Genomic DNA, 15,095 nt, shown 5'->3' on the forward strand with positions numbered 1-15,095 from the left:
TAATGCAACATTTCAATAACACCCTTTGCTAATGGTGGGCTTCTCCAAGCAGGGTCCTCAACTTATTTATTTTTGCATTTGCAGGACCAGTCAGAGGCCCTGGACAACAGAGAGCACTGTAGGTATTTGCTGAATGATGAATGAATGAATGATATTTGGTCCTCTAGACATTTTGTTTCTGTAATATACCCTATTGGACTCTACTCTCTACCTTTGAGACAATTCAAATCACCAGCCCCTCACATATTTGCCACAAGGAAGAGTCACAGGAGACACTATGGCTCAGGAGCCACAGCCCCTCCCACCATTGAGTCCTGACCACTTCCACCTGTGCCATCTCCTGTCTCAGTCCCTGCCCAGCATCTAGCCCTTCATGCTCAGCACTTGACTAAGTGTCCCACAGTCTGGGCACTGCAATTTCACTCTTAGGACTTCTCTGCCACAGCCACTGAAGAGAACCCAGCCCAGGCCCCTAGCACCACGGGCAAGCCCATCCACGCCACTGTGCATGTGAGGTAGTGGATTCCTCACAAGCCCGGAGTGGGGATGGCAACCATGCACTGTGGATCTGTCCATGGTACTGCCTGTTCATGCACGCAAGACATGATTTTGCTGCAAACACTGGGACACTGGAGACTTTGTTCAGCCTCTCTTGACTTTCCTTTTCCATCCTGATGAAAAGAATAGGGTTGACATTTTTTACACTATTCCAGAAAAAAAGAGCCATAGTTTATGTCTCAGAAAACACGTAAGCTTTTGGGACTGAGGCCCTGGCTCACTATCCCCCTCAAGCATATACTTATAAATCCAGGCACAACACTAATTTGGCTGATTTCCCCCTGGATTAGCTGCTTTCTTTTTTTCTTTTCTTTTCTTTCTTTTCTTTTTTGAGATGGAGTCTTGCTCTGTCACCCAGGCTGGAATGCAGTGGAACGATCTTGGCTCACTGCAACCTCCGCCTCCCAGGTTCAAACGATTCTCCTGCCTCAGCCTCCTGAGCAGGTGGGACTACAGGTATGCGTCACCACACCTGGCTAATTTTTGTATTTTTAGTAGAGATGGGGTTTTACCTTATTGGTCAGGATGGTCTTGCACTCCTGAACTCGTGATCTGCCTGCCTTGGCCTCCCAAAGTGCTGGGATTACAGGTGTGAACCACCGTACCCAGCCTGACTGGTTTCTTGATGGACATTTTCTCTGTGGGTTCAAAGACCATAAAAATATTCAGTAGGAGAAATGCTTCCAAGCGAGACCATAAAGAAGTTTCTAGCCATGAGAGCTTTTTAATAACAGGGGAATGGCTATCTGAGAAACTTGCCTCAAAAAAAGATCCTCTAAGTTCTTTCTTTAACCCTTAAGACTCTGGTTACACAACAGGCCACTAAGAAGCTTTACATGAGCATTTTTGTCAGTGGCCAAGAGGCACGTGAATAATCTAAATCCGCTCACAAGTGGCCTCCAGCTACACCACCAAGTGTCAGGCAGACCCGAGGTCAAGAGTCACTGCTTTCAGTTACTCTGTTACCTTTAACCTCCACCCCTTTCTGAGGCTCCTTCTCAGCCTCTGTGAAAGCAAGAATGCATGCAAATACCTCCCTCCAGTGCTGCTGGGAAGATGAATGAGATGACGGGGTGAGAGCCTGCTGCAGAGTCAGCGTTCAGTAAAATGTTTTCATTAATAATAGGGCAACTGTGGGGGGCAGGGGGAGAGGGGAAATATGAGGACTCTCTACTTTCTGTCCAACTTTCCTCTACACCTGAAACTGCCGTGAAAGTCTATTAATTTTCTTTAAGTAAAAAATAAAATTATTAACTGGGCAGAAGTGCCTCATTTTGAGGCTTTTGAGGCCGGCTTCCTCAGCTCCTTCCTTCCTCCCCTTCTAGGACACATTATCTTCACTTGTGTTTCTCTTCCACAGCTCTCAAACTCATCTGTTTACAAACTGGAAATCCACTGTTTTGCAACTGTTGGTTTTTTTTTAGCTTACAAGACTTAGGTAGTGCTGACAGATTTGTCAGATTCTTTGATGAGATAATAGTCAGGGACTAGAGCCAGAGTTAGTGCTCAGGCCTACTTTCCATACAACTGCTCTTCTCAGAGACTGTGGTCCTCAAAGCCAATTATTCTACATGATTGACCCCAGGTTCCCGCAGCATTCTTCAGAAAGTCATGAAGATTCTGTGTCACTGAGGCCCTTAGCACATGAGTTTTCTAAACTACAGAGAGAGAAACATCACAGACTTCCTCACATGGGTGAAAAGCAACATAAATAGAAAGTGTTCTGGGAGGCAGCATGGCGCTGCGGGGGAGAAGGGTGGACTCTGGATCCAGAGAACTCGGCTTGCGTCTTATCTCCAAGGCTTATTAGCTGGGTGACCTTAGGTAACCGAGGAAGCTCAGGTAACCTCTATGGCCAATATGATGCACTCCCATCCCTCCGATGGAGAGATGGGAGAGACTGTGCTCCTGGAACCAGGATCCAGGCTGTCCGTGCAAAGCTGCCACCAGGTCAGGCTTGCTGGGACAGCAGGCATGGAGGAGGAGGCTGAACCAGTGTCACAGGGATGGTGGTACCTCTGCCTTCGAGCCTCCCACTAAACCTCCCATTGGCAGAACCCTACCACAATCCGGGTGTCCTGGGTTCCTGAGAAGCATGGCTTGTGTGGTTTGGAGTCAGTGGGAGAGACAAGAGATCTGTTGGAAAAGAGACCCAGGACAGGCTGACGTCTTAGCTCCTTTAATGCTTTATTGGTGAGAGCTATTACTATGTTCATTTTAAAAGGGAGGGACCTGGGACCCAGAGAAGGAAAGGACTGTCCCAGGTGTGAAGCTGGTTGCAGCAAAGCCAAGGCAGAACCCCTGTTTCCTTCATCCTGTAGGCCAAAGTGTCTCTACTTACAATCGACACAATAAAGCCAGGGCATCACACACACACATATGCACACACACTTGCGACTGTCTTACACTTGTACCACTACTTTTATGTAAACCCGGGTGTTCTTGTTTAAATAGGCACTCTCTCATTGGTCTAAAAAATAGTTAACATTGATATGAACTTACATGTGCCAAGAACCACGTTAAGCTCTTTTCCTGGTTCTCGTATTTAATCTTCATAAGAACCTTGTCAGGACTATTATTACTCCCTTTAACAGATGAGAAGACCGAGGCACAGAGAGGCTGCACAACTGAACCAAGACTCCACACCTGCTGTAGTCAGATGAGGCCACAGTTGAATTCCTGCAGTCTGGCTCCTGAAGGCATCCGAGAGAATGTCCTGGACTCAAACACAGGTACAGAGCATCCCTAACAGCTGTAGCCAGATGCATATCAGTTGATGAAAAGAGCATGGCTTAAGTAACTTCAGGATTAGAAACTTGTAATACCAGTTTCTCCCAGGGCTGCAAGGAATGATTTCCCGAATGCCTACTGAGGACCACAGGGGCACCGCAGCTTCCACGGTGCCTTGTTTGCTCATAGATCATGTTCGTTACAAGTGGTAACCAGAAAAAGAAAGGGTTTGGGCAGCTCTTGGCTGGAGGTGAGACCGTGGCCAAGCCCCCTATCTTAGTCCCTTTGGGCTACTATAAAAAGTACTATAGACTGGGCAGCTTATAAACAACAGACAATGATTTCTTAGAGTTCTGAGGCTGGAAGTCCAAGATTAAGGCCCCGGCAGATTTGGTATCTGGTGAGGCTTGTTTCTCATAGACATAGCCTTCTCTCTATGTCCTCACATGGTGAAAGGGGTGATGGGTCTCTCTAGGGTCTCTTTTATAAGGGTACTCATTCCATTCATGAGGGCTCTGACTTCATGACCTAATCACCTCTCAAAGTTCCTATTTCCTAATACATTGCAGGTGAAGATTTCAACATAGGAATGTTGGGAGAAACACACACGTCCACTCCATTGCGGCTCCACTTGCAATCTGTACCACGGCCATCATCCTAGGCACCACACAGAACCATGAAGAGAGTACAAGATAATTACAAGGTAGATGCTCGAAGCATAGCATTTCACTCTCCACACCTGTGCAAATTCAGGAGGAATCAAATCCATCATCTCAAGGGAGTTTCTGTCCAGAAAGGAACTCCTCTAAGGGACTTTGCACTGGGTTCTAAGTCCCACTCCGCCCAGCTGGCCTCCTTGGCGAGATTGGTCTGCGTTGGAAAATGGAACTGCCACAATCAAGTGGAGCTATGCTTTCAGCACTACAATTCCACAGGACAGTCCTCCTCCTCCTCCTTCTCATGAAGAGTAGAAAGAATGGTGGATTTGCATTCAGAGAAAACAGCTTGAGTCCATAGCTCTGCGGCAAGAGGCATGCAGCTGCTGGCTGACGTCTTGGCCTCTCTGAGTCTGTTTCTTTACTTGTAAAATGGGGCCGCAAGCTCATGCAGGCAGAGAGCACTTTGGACTGTAAACCTGTGTCTAGCAATTATTATTATTGACACTACAAAAGACAGGCAGAAGCCTCTTCTCCTGAGGTAGCATAAGAGAAAAGGGAGAAAATTTCTACAACAAACAAAGATCAAAATTCAGGGGAAAGCCTTGCTCCTCTGCTGACATGAAGGAGGAAGGAGCTTTGTGCAGCTGTTTCTTATTCATTCTCTGTTTAATAAACAATGCTCTGTCAAAGTAGATTCTTGGCCAACAATTGTCCGTGGAAAGGAGCCATAGAGAAGTTTGTCTTGGTTTTCAGTTTTCCTCCCATGGAAAGATGCTACTTCCACTCATATCTCTGTAACCATGCTGCGACCTAAGTTAATGCTGGCTGGAAAAATTCATAACTTGAGCAATTTCCAAAGACAAAAAAGAATGCCAAGGACATGAAACTGATTGATATTATTCCATTTTAGTCCTGACGGTAGACAATTCAAATAGTTGCATGAGGATGTGTGTATGACTGGGTATCCTTTTTTCACTTGACATTTTTCCTGTATGCCTAATTACAATATGCAGAATTTCCTTAACATAACGCTCCTATTTGCACTTATTAAGGGCTCCTGAGTGGGGATTTCACCGTGTTCCTATGACACCATCCATCCCCACTTTGCCTGTTAGCTGTTTGCTGTTATGGGCAGCACCGTCATGAGTAGATGACACCCCACCATCACCATATAGGTCGCACCTATTGGGTCTGTCTCTCAAAGATATTAATTCCCCAGTGGAATTGAGACATGTGAGTTGTACAGTTCTTTTTGCGTGTTGTCAATTTCTTTTTGAAAAACTGGAATGATACAGAAATGTCACCCACCATCAGGCATTGAGCATAGACACTCCATCTCTGTAAGCTTTGCTCCTTCATTCACATTTTAACTTTAAACCTTAAAACATTCAAATTTTATTATTTTCATTCATGGTTGCTAATTTTGAAAGTTTGTATGATAACTACTAGGTAATTTTAACTTTTCTCCTTTGTTTTCATTTTATTGAAGAGTTATGTCAGAAGAAACTTTTCAGAAATCACCCCCCCTTACAAATTTTTTCCCTTATTTTTTCTCAATTCTTTCCCCCTTTCTCTTGCAGTCACATTAATAGTTCACAAGAGATCATAACCATCTGCCTTTGCTATTGGCTTGAGACAATTCGAATTATGTTCTAGTTGGTTGCTTCTTTTCATCGTAGTCATAATATCCAGTGCCCATGACATGTCCTGGTTTACCGTCTATTACAAACACAGGACACCTGCACTGTGAATCTATTTAGTATGCTTTGGTACACTCTTTGGGGAGTCCTTATGAGCCAATTTGGTGGTAAATATTGACTTCTACATTCACAGTGAATGCTTCCCTATTCCTCATATTGAACAGCTGCTGGCCTGGGGCCTGGTGTTGTTAAGAAGCCTGCACTTGAGGTGCCCCCCTCCAAGAAAAAATCCTGAGAATCTGTTGAACTTTGGTTGCCACATCCTGTTGTCCAAGAAACCAAACAAATCAGCAGTGCTCAAGCTCCTGATAAGCTCATGGTATGCATTATCTCACTGAACACGCTCACAACCCTGCCAGGCCAGTAGAGTTATTGCTGTTTAACTTGACCACAGCCACACAGCCAGTAAGTGAAGGAGTGGGTGCTGGTGTTCTGAAGCCAGCATTTTCCTAACACACCTTTGGCCTGGGAATCCACTTACACTTGCACTGTCAGCTGCCTGTGTCCTCACCATGGCCAGAGATGAGACCACAGGACTCTAAACAGGGCTCCCACTGGGGATGGGGAAGGTGGTGCCTGCAACCCAGAGTGTGGTCCAGGGCTCCTGCCTGGTTCACTGCACATGAGAGAACAGGGGAATGTGGCTTCGGGTGGGAGTGCTGAGCCTGCAGACACACATCTGCCTCCACCCACCTGGGCTGATCCCAACAGAAACAGGCAGAGGCTCAACAAACTCTGCTGCCCTCCATGCCCCAAGAGAAGTTCCTCTCCCCTACCTCCTCCAAAGCAGAAGAAATGTTGAATAGTTGCCATATACAGGGCAGCAGTGTAAGCCCTTTACCTATATCCTCCTAAACTTCACATCAGCTCTGCAAAGTAGCAGCCTGATCCCCTCTACAGCAATGCGAAGAGGCTGAGGGAAGCATGCAGCAGGCACGGAGCTCCTCTCAGCCCGCACAGCTCAGAAATGGCTTTCACACTTGCCTCTGTACAAACCAGAAGACCAGGACCCTCTGCTGTCTCTCAACACAGTGGGATTCTAACCTTTTCTACGAGGTCCTGTGCCCATCGCTGTCCCATATGCCCACGAGGTACCTCTGGGCTCCCTGAATGTCTTCCTCCAGAAATGCCAACAAGCACCAGACAAACACAAAACATCAGAACATTTCTTTCTTTTTTTTTTTTTTTTTTTGGAGACAGAGTCTCGCTCTGTTGCGCAGGCTGCAGTGCAATGGCATGATCTCAGCTCACTGCAACCTCCACCTCCCGGGTTCAAGCAATTCTCCTGCTTCAGCCCCCTGAGTAACTGGGACTATAGGCACGCACAACCACACCTGTCTAATTTTTGTATTTTTAGTAGAGATACGGTGCCACCATGTTGGCCAGGCTGGTCTTGAACTCCCGACCTCAGGTGATCCACTCGCCTCAGCCTCCCAAAGTGTTGGGATTACAGGCATGAGCCACTGCACCCAGCCGCAGAACACTTCTTTTAAAATACCCACGTAGTGTGGTTTTCCTAGAGCCGTTCCCTAAACTTAACAGCTGACTCAAGTGAGTGTCTGAAAGTAAAACCTTCAGAATAATCAACATCTTGAAGAGCAGAAAACAAAAGTAATTAGATCCCCCAGGCTATCTCTTTGAATTTGTGGCAAGGGGAGTTAAGGGGGATTTATTTTAATTAATTATTTTCTTCACACTGGCTGTGTGTAGAGGCCCACCTAGTGTGTGCCCAGAAGACAGGAAGAAAAGAAACTGCTGAGAATGGCTTGATTTTGTTTCCTTCAGAACCATCCAGACACCCCTTAACTTGCTCTGTGGTCAGCCATCCAGGATGCCTGTGTTCTAGTCTGGGGTCACCGCACGCTGCCAGCAGGACTCCCGTGCCCCCAGCAAAGGAGTGTTTGTCTCTGGCACCCTTGACAAACCAACAGAGGACCAGCTTTTGTGCAGTGATTGTCACCTTTTGGAGGGGAAACCCTGCTTATCTGAATGAGAAATTTTTGCAAGGAGCCTCTGCCCTTGGAGTCTTCAAAAGAGAAACAAGCTTGTGGCAAGAACCCATGTCACCTACCTGAATTTCGCTTGGAAACTGAAGAAAACAGGCTATGGAGGGCGCAGCAGACCACTCAGCAGCATTTTCAGTGCCCTCACACTTTCCTCCCTTATTCACAATAGAGCTCTCATTTATTGAGCACCTATTGTGTGCCCGCCCCTTTATAAAATCAAACCTGGTTTTTACTATGATCTGGGGGAGGATGCTGTTAATTAGCTCCTCTCCTTCACGTCTGAGGAAGGAAAGGCGGCCAGGAAGGTGTGCATCTGAATGCAAACCTGAGTCTGTGGGGCTGCATAGCCTCCTTCTTTCCCACCCATCGTGTGGCCTCCACGGTCTCTACATGCACATGAGCCAGTCTCGAAAATAATTTCCACTCACTTAGTTGTGTTGCTGTCATGGCTCTATGAATGCGGCCTAAAAAGCAATCCAAAGTTTCGGATTCTCTGCCTGACCTGTTGCTTGCAGATAGCACAAAAAAGCAAGCCGACCTAGGTCGGTGCCTATTTTCTTGAAAAGTTCCTGTAGACCCTGTGTCACCTGCACACACTGAATGCTCAGCTGTCCCTGTTGGCCGAACCTCCTTCCTCCTGCAGGAGGGGAACTCAGCACAGCTAGAATCAACCGGCAAACCTCCCACCCCAAACCCCAGGGTCACGGCCATCCAGAGAGCTGGACGCGTGAGCCATGAGGACAAAGAGCAGTACTCACAGGCAGCCGGGAGTGACTTGCTCTCTGTCCTCTCTCTCTCCTCTCCACAGTGACAGTTAAGAGGCACAGAAGATGTGATTGCCATTTATGTAGACACAGTGTCTGCCTCCCCGAAGCCAATCAGAGCTGCCGGCTCTGCATTATTTACTGAGCAGCATCCCTCCACCCTCCCACCACCTCCTGCCCCCACTCTGCCCCCAGGGGGAGAGAGCCATCCTAGCAGGATGGAGAGGAGCAGCAGGGCCTGCTGGGGCTGGGGAGAGGCCAAGGAAAAAATGGGTCCTGTGTTCCCAGGCACTGTGTAGGATGCAGATTTGGGGCCAGGGCTCCTGGGACTCTCCCAGCAACTCTGAGAACCCCCAGGCTCCACTCCAAGGGTGAGGAAGGGACAGCGTGGCATTTGGGGAGTGCTCACTCTGGGTCTGCTCCTTCTGTGAGGGACTATTAGGACCCTGTGATACCCGGGAGGCTCAGGGTCCCAAGCCCACTTCCCCAGATGAGAAAGTGAAGTGAGATGTAGACTAGGTGTTGAGCCGCATGCATCTCAAACTCCTGTGCTGTTACCCTTAAGCCTATCAGCATCTAAAACATGGTTTGGGCTCAGTCTCTCCTCCTACCATGGGGCAGCAACAGGGAGGATCATCTTCCCCACCTCCACCCCCTCCCCCCACTCCTGGTTGATGGGTGCAATAGAAGGAGCAGGACTCCGTTTCTCCTGAAGGTGCACGCGGAGTCATGTGAAGCTAGGAAAGGGGCCTGGGCTTTGCAGAGGAGGAAGAGTGGAGAACAGGGTCCACTCAGATGACGAGCAGCCTGCAGGTGCCCCTGCCCCGACCACACACACATGCACACACACCATGCACACTTATAAATGCACACACATACACAAGCATACATGCATGCATGTTTATAACACTACACACGTACAATAGCACATGCACATATGCATGCATACCACACACATGCACACACACACACATACCTAAGTGTATGCATGCACACACATACACATACCACATCCAGGGCTTGTGGCACAGTCTAGAGCTAGAAATTCCCCAAGGAGAGCCATCCATCCTCTGACTTTAAGCAGCATCTTTTCAAGGAAGAAGCTACCCCTCTAGAGCAGAGACCCCCATGGAGCTGGGACAGAGGCAGCGGCCTTCAAGGCAGCAGAACGTGCCATGAGTGCAGGGGCTGCAGGGTGGGGACCTGGCTGGTGGTACAAGTGAGGGGATCCTGGTCTCAGCCTGTGCATAAGCAGCTCCCTCCAGCAGCCGTGCAGGGACCCACAGGCAGCAGCCACGTGGACAGTGGAGGCAGTAAGGAGATTAGGCCCCATCTGTGCAGAGGGCAAGATGGGAGCTGCCCAAGCGTCACCATCCAGGGGGAGCCAGAAGCCAGCAGCAGGGTGGTTCATCCCCCCAAACACTGTGAGTTCAGCCATGACCACAGAGGAGAGGCAGGCCCCAGCCATGAGCATTGGAGCTCTGTGGGAGGGGACAGTGTCAAGCTGGACAGCCAGGCACTTCTTGAGCTGAAACTCCTCTGTCCTGAGGAACACAGACTCCCCCTTTCTTGCCCCTGGCAATGCACCCATGAGAAAGAGCCCTGGTCGGGGAGGACTGGCCAGGAGCTTGGGGGCTGCAGTGGGGGACTGAGCACAGGGCTCCTGCAGGGCGGAGCTGGGGCTGCACTGCTCCCTGGGTGTGTGCCCTTCACCCTGAACACGGCTTGGGCTACACACCAGGGGGACACAGGTATGAGGAGGTGCTGATATTTTATTATCATTTATGTATAAATAGTATTTAATCTCTATTTTGTTTTTCTTTGATACATGAGTTATTCAGTAGCTATTCAAAAAATGTCCAGACTGCCGGGCCCGGTGGCTCATGCCTGTAATCCCAGCACTTTGGGAGGCCAAGGTGGGCACATCACCTGAGGTCAGGAGTTCGAGACCACCCTGGCCAGCATGACGAAATCCCCCCTCTACTAAAAATACAAAAATTAGCTGGGCACAGTGGCAGGCACTTGTAATTCCAGCTACTCAGGAGGCTGAGGCAGGAGAACTGCTTGAACTTGAGAGGTGGAAGTTGCAGTGAGCCGAGACTGTGCCACTGCACTCCAGCCTGGGTGGCAGAGTGAGACTCCATCTCAAAAAAAAAAAAAAAAAAAAAAAAAGTCCAGACATACATAGCAATATTTGCTTATTTTTTAATTGAATTCTAATTTAATTAATTGGATTGAATTGCGGTCAGAGAACATGTTAGTGTGAGAGCAATTCTCTGATAGATGTTAACATTTGCATAATGCCACTTAAGACACTTAAGAAAGTGTATTTTCTAATTTTTAGGTATTTGATTCCATATATGTCCAATAAAGGAAGATGATTACTTTTGTTTTTGAAATTTTCTAAATGTTTGCTAATGTTTTGTTTGCTAAATCTATCATCCAGTTTACTATAATTGGTAAAGATGGTGGATTTGTTGATTTCTCTCCATAGTTGAACCAAGATTTTCTTTATATATTTAAGGCTCTATGTATCTTTAAAACTGCAACATATTCTTGGCAGAGTAAAACTTTCATAATTTTATTTTATTATTATTATTATTTCTTGAGACAGGGTCTCACTCTGTCACCCAGGCTGAAGTGCAGTGACTCGATCTCGGCTCACCGCAACCTCCGCTTCCCACGCTCAAGTGATTCTCCTGCCTCAGCCTCGTAAGTAGCTGGGACTACAGGCGCACGCCACCACACCTGGCTAATTTTTGTATTTTTATTGGAAATGAGGTCTCACCATGTTGCCCAGGCTGGTCTCAAACTCCTGAGCACAAGTGATCTGCCCGCCTTAGCCTCCCCAAATGCTGGGATTACAGGTGTGAGCCACGGCACTCAGCCCTCATTTTATATAATAATTTATTTATTTATTGAGTTGATTACTCAATTGACCTTGTTAAAATGTGAAAACTCCGCTCTTCTTCCACATCGTACCTGCATTCAATATTCCTGAGCCTCTCCCCTTTCCTGGAGACCAGGGTGGCGTGAAGCTCAGGGGTGGCACTGTAGGCAGATGGCTGTGTCTCTTCAAACTTATTTAGTAATTTTTAAGAGTCTGAAGATTATGATTTAAATATTAAGCAGCACCAACATGTCCCTGGTTTCAAAAATGTCACGTATCCACTTTGCCAGGACTTCCAAGGTAGAGTTCTATAGGGTCATCTTCATCCTACACCGCATCCAGATAAGCACAGGGAGCAAGGCTGAATGCTGGAGGGACTTACCCCAGCCACGGGAGCAGCGCTTGTCACCCTGGACCTACACACTGGATTGCTTGGCTGCCCGACAGCACCAAGTGCAAACGGGCTACATTCACATTTCGTCTCTGCCAGCTGCAAGATCTTATGCCATCCTCCTCCCCTCCTCTGGCTGTTTGCTCACTTGTGAAATGGGGATGTGACTGGAGGTGAAGAAGGCGAACCTTCTTCTAGACAGAGTCCAATGTAAACTGACCACTCAGAAGTAATGGTTTTAACTCACGCATGATGGAGAGCAATGATTTCCATCGATTAAGCTTTGATTCTTACGTACTTCCGACAACAGACTTAAAACCAGGAGAACTTCGACTCCTCGAAGTCGATAACCGAACAATTCTTCCAATAGAAATTCCTATCTGCATATGTTTTCAGATGGGAATTGTACTCAGCATGGCAAGTTGGTGGGAAAGATCTTCTAATTCTCCTCAAATCACACTGCATAGGTAGACACCAAATTGACTTCTAAGTAAACTATAACATACATCAAAAGGAGAGAGCCCTGACGGAGCCTCAGATGTTATAAAGAGAAGGGCAGAGTTCACGTTTACTAATCACCTCCATAAAATCATAGGATTTAATCCTCACAAGGTAGACACTAAGAAAATCCTCATTTACAGAGGAAACAGAGGCTGGGGGAATAAAATACCCAACACCATCCCTGGTGGTGCATGGAAAAAATAGAATCACATCTGGCCTGCATTTGCTACTGAGCCAGTCATGAAATCATTCCCAGTACCTATCAAACATGTGTCACTGGAGTGACTGTGTGTGCACGGAGAGCCACCAAGTGCACAGCCCCCACAGAACAAAAACCCCTGCCAGCCTGCAGCAGAAGAGAAAGCACCACACAAGCTCCCTCAAGTGAGTTAACCTTTAAGCAAATGTTCAGTAACATGCGGCCAGAGAGTCAAGGTACATGTTGCTGTTTTCCACTACTACAATCTGAGTAGGTATAAAATCAGAGACTTACATGCTGGAAATTCGAATTCCTTACAGGGCTACTCTCCTTGATGGGATTCTCCAACTTTGGGGACTGAAGAGCATGTGGAGAAGCTGCTGAGGCACTCGGCACTGAGACAGTCACTCTTCTTGAAACTCCAAGCCACACGTTTCCCTCTTCTTGCATTTCCAGCCACATGTGCCAGTTAAACATTAATTCCTGATGGTGACAAAGGTCAAGGAAATCTTGAGAAATAGCTCGCCTCTGGGAATCCTGAGAGCACATTCTGAAGAGACTGTTTCATTCCAAATCCTGGAAGCTTGGATCTTTCTTATGTAATTCTACATACATCCCACCTTTTACTAAGCAGCCCTGATTTCAAGTTTGGAGCCCACTAAGTCATCTGATACATTCCAGCCCCGCACCAGGTGATGCCTGCATTGCACACAGCCTCCTGCCCCTGAAGGCAGCCCCAAAGTAAGCCTGCACTTCCCGGTGCGGCACTCAGCAATATGGGTAAGATTTCCAGGTTCAGATATCAGCAGAACCCAGGAACTCACCTTCCTTTCCCAAACCCATCAAAATCATAGTTGAGATGCATGAAACAATACTCTGAGTGGAATTTGGACAAATTTATTTAAAAAACCCAAAGTCGATAGAATTTTATGAGAGCACAAAGCAGGGCTGAGAAAGCCACATTGAGAAGTTGAGCAGGCACAGCCTGCAGGGATCTTAGGAGCTGGTCTTTCTGGCAGACCCCCAGCAGCTCCAAGTGTGGGGCTCGGTGGGTGTGAAGAGCAGAGTGAGAGTGAGGCTGGCTGCGGGCAGATCATTAAAGGACTGGAAACAAGGCAGAGAGGGCTGTCACTAGAGGCATTTGTCACAGGCTAGATGCAGGGAAGAGCTCTCCTTGCTCTATCCTAGGAGACTGGAGCAGGCTGGGGCGGGGCACCTAGGGTTCCTATTGTTAGGACTGGAACTGGAGAGAGAAGCAGAGTGACATTGAGAAGTCTCAAAACCTCCACAGGAGCCATTGGAGGAAAGAGGGAAAAGAGAAAGAATGGCAAGTCAGCCCTCCAATGATGCACACCCAAATGCTCCAGCCTGGGGTCTCACAGGAGCTGAGAACCGAAGAAGTGATTGTCCTTGGTAAGGGGAAGAGTGAGGGAAGGGTGAGGGAAGGGCTCCAAACAGGGAACAGCCTCTGCAAAGTTACTGAGGATCAAGCTCGGCATCTCCCAGGCCCTGACAGAAGGCCAACTCCTAAGGACCATTCAAAGTAGGGGAGGGGGAGTCTTGCAAGCCACATTACATAATTTGTATCCCCCCAGCTGTAATAGAAGGCATTGAAGTGTTTCTAGAAAGCAGTAACCTTAGCTTACTTATGGTTTAAGATCACTCTGGCTCTGGGGTAGAAAATGGATCAGAGGGAGATAAGGGTGAAAGGGTTAGACCCTTTAAGTTGGACCACCAATTCCCACCACCTTCCTTGGATTTCTGAACTTTCCTTCAAACCAGGAGTGAATTCAAGTGAATCCATTCTAGGAGATGGGCTGGGGGAGGGAGGGGGGGCTTGAGATGAAGAAGCGTGGTAATATTCCCCATATGTGAGTGTGTGTGCGTGCATATTAGGAGGTTGCTGGGGAAGGGGAGGAGTCAAGGGGGTGGAAGGACTACCCAGTGATGAAGCCAGTGGGCATGGGATGACGGTCATGGACTGAGAGGAAGAAGACTGGGGTGGACCAGTATTGGGTGTGGGGAGGTGAAGGACACCAAGGATTCAGTTTGGGAATTAAATTTCAGATATCCACAAATCGTGTGATTTGAGGTGTCCAGTACAGCTCAGAAAAGAGGCCCAGACAGGAAATAAAGTTATGGGTTGAAAGTGTTTAGATGATATTTGAAGCAATAGGACTGGAAAAAAAATGTCCATAGAGAAGAGAGACCACAGTTTTGAAATCCTCAAAAAAGTGAACTAGTAGTGTCCAACTACTGAGCAACAGTTATCTTTCAATAGAGAAATCTACATAGGAATCAGCATCCGTTCCCAGAAGGGACTCTTTTTACATTTCCTTTCTTCTTGCAGGTGTGGGATTTATGGGGAATAGGGGTGAAGCATTGAGGACCAAAGAAAGAAATCTAGGGCAGGGTTTCCCAATCATGGCACTTTATCAGTCAGGTTTCTCCAGAAAACTGGAAATAATAGGATATAGATATAGGAATATGAGAAGAGATTTATTGTAGAAATTGGCTCATGTGATTATGGAGGCTGGGAAGTCCCACAGTCTTCCATCTACAGGCTGGAGAACTAGATAAGCTGGTGGTGTAATTCATCCTGAGTTTGAAGGCCCAAGAGCAGGAGAAGATGGATATCCCAGCTCAAGAAGAGAAAGAATTTGTCCTTCATCCACCTTTTTGCTCTGTTCTGGCACT

At 47.4% G+C, this 15,095-nt stretch overlaps 1 protein-coding gene across 3 annotated transcripts in view; it reads right to left on the bottom strand.

Moving 5' to 3' along the window:
- The window catches only part of DDC (dopa decarboxylase), a 104,904-nt gene extending 92,062 nt beyond the window's left edge, over positions 1-12,842 (bottom strand). Inside the window, exon 1 of one of the 3 annotated variants that reach the window (XM_004045448.4) lies at positions 12,693-12,842. The gene's annotated coding sequence lies outside the window, so the exon portion shown is untranslated. Of the gene's footprint in view, positions 1-8,411; positions 8,489-12,692 lie in introns of those variants that run through there. The other 2 variants (XM_004045449.4, XM_004045454.2) reach the window with 2 other exon arrangements.
- Positions 12,843-15,095: the final 2,253 nt, after the last annotated feature.

Source organism: Gorilla gorilla, chromosome 6, assembly GCF_029281585.2.
Source record: "Gorilla gorilla gorilla isolate KB3781 chromosome 6, NHGRI_mGorGor1-v2.1_pri, whole genome shotgun sequence".
Classification (NCBI taxonomy): Eukaryota; Metazoa; Chordata; class Mammalia; order Primates; family Hominidae; genus Gorilla; species Gorilla gorilla.